Source organism: Strongylocentrotus purpuratus, unplaced genomic scaffold (assembly GCF_000002235.5).
Source record: "Strongylocentrotus purpuratus isolate Spur 01 unplaced genomic scaffold, Spur_5.0 spur5_scaffold_9, whole genome shotgun sequence".
Taxonomy (NCBI): domain Eukaryota; kingdom Metazoa; phylum Echinodermata; class Echinoidea; order Camarodonta; family Strongylocentrotidae; genus Strongylocentrotus; species Strongylocentrotus purpuratus.
This window is the reverse complement of record NW_022145615.1, coordinates 14,413,483-14,415,690: the sequence shown is the minus strand read 5'-3', so window position 1 is coordinate 14,415,690 and position 2,208 is coordinate 14,413,483.

The window sequence follows — 2,208 nt, the reverse complement described above, 5'->3', positions numbered from 1 at the left end:
GATGGATTCCATTTTGTCTTCTTTTGCTTGTTGGTGTAATTAGAAAGTAATATATATACATGTACAGGGGCGTATGCAGGGGGGGGGGGGTTTGGAGTTAACCCCCCCCCTTAACTTTGTTTATGTGTGTGTTTTGAAGGAAAAGTCCCCCCCCCCCTTTTTTTTTTCTTTTTTTGATAAAAAAAAAAATAATAATCAAAAAAAAAAAAATGAATAAAAAAATTGTGGTAATGGGTGACCCCAAAAAGCCAACCTTGCCCCCCCCCCCAAATGAAATAAAATACAGATCGGCCAAATTTTAAAATTTTGGAACACCAAAAAATTAAAAAAATGTGCTCTTACCTCCCCCTGGCTGAGACATTGCGAAATTTGTGAGACCCCCCCCCCTTCTTAACTTTGTTTATGTGTGTGTTTTGAAGGAAAAGTCCCCCCCTTTTTTTTTTTTTTTTAATAAAAAAAAAAAATAATTAAAAAAAAAAATATGAATAAAAAAATTGTGGTAATGGGTGACCCCAAAAAGCCAACCTTGCCCCCCCCCCCCCCACGAAACAAAATACAGATCGGCCAAATTTTCAAATTTTGGAACACCCAAAAAAATGTGCTCTTACCTCCCCCCTGGCTGAGACGTTGCGAAATTTGTGAGACCCCCCCCCCCCAAAAAAAAAAAAATAAATATCCTCTTACCCTCCCCCCCCCCCCTGCGCTTATTCAGCGGCTGGCTAATTCGTTAAATTTTAAACCCCCCCCCCTTTACATGTATATATATGTTCTCATCATCCCCAATCTCTCTCCCGATTGTTCTTACTCTCTGTCTTAGTTGCACCAATATTTTAAAAGTGTGGGGGGGGGGGGGGGCTAACTTTGGGTGAGGGTGAATATAGGGGCAAATTATTTTTTCCTGTACTGGAACTGGTAAACTAGTCATTTTACCAGCCTTCCTAATGTTGCAAAGTGGAAAAGCAGTAACAACAATGAATACAAATTTGATACAATATATACGATTTAAAACAAAACAGAAATAGTGATTTAATACAAACACAAAAATAAACTTGTCAACCTAGAGTTTAGTCTTGGCCTCTTCCTGAATACATGTATGTTTATCTATATTTATCTCTCCTTGTTCATGTGTGTGTGTGTGAGAGAGAGAGAGAGTGAGAGAGAGAGAGTGAGAGAGAGAGAGTGAGAGAGAGAGAGAGAGAGAGAGAGAGCTGTATATCTGTAGATGGTAGCTAGATCCTTAGATATGAGATTGGGGGGGGGGGGGGGTGGTAGGTGCATGCCCCTTTTACTTTAACATGTGCCCCTTTTCATTACTAACAAGTGCCCTTTTCTCTACTGCTAAGTGCCCCTTTTCCTTTTGTAATAAGTGCCCCTTCCCCTTTCTTGTGTATATGCCTCCTTTTCACCCCTGATAACCACTCCTATCAAAATCTAAGAAGAGTACCTTTTTATCTCTGATGAGTGCTCCCTTTTAGGTATGAGAAATTACACCCTTTCAGCTCTGATAATTAGAGTACCCCTTTTGCTTTGACAGCCATGCATGGTTCCCTATTTAATATTTAATCATTGCCCTTTCCCCTTGATAAGTGCCCATTTCCCCTTTTTAATAAGTGCCCCTTCCATTTCTTATAACTCCTTTCACCTCTGATAAGTGCCCCTTTCAAAAAAAAAAAGTTTCCTTTGTAATTTTTGATGTAAAGGCCCCTTTTTACCTTTATTTCCCACTGTCGCTTACAAATTGTGCCCTTTTGCAGTCACTTTCTAAAAAAAACTGGAGCAGTTGGTACGTGTTTTCTACCACCACAAGTAAAGGCAGTGCATGGAGCCTAGGGGGGGGGGGGACCTGTAGAATTCCAACTATTCTGGGTGCCATTTTCGTTCTACAGCTGCCAACGTGATGCCCATTGCCTTTTTCTTCTTTCTCTTTCTCTTTGAACACGTAAACGGCATGCAATCATAGATATTCTTGATTATTCTGTATTCATAATAATCGTTTTTTTCTAATAATAAGAGAAATTTCCTCAAGAAAAGCATGCATCTTAATTCCCCCTATTCTCATTCTTTTTGTTATAGGAGGAGGAGGGGGGGGGGGGGTGGGGAAGGGGGGGGGGGGGGGTAAGGAACTGGATCCACCGTGTCTTATCACACGTTTGAGTACTGTACAAATATCGAGCGTATGGTATATTTTTTCTTTTTGATTTTGTGTGC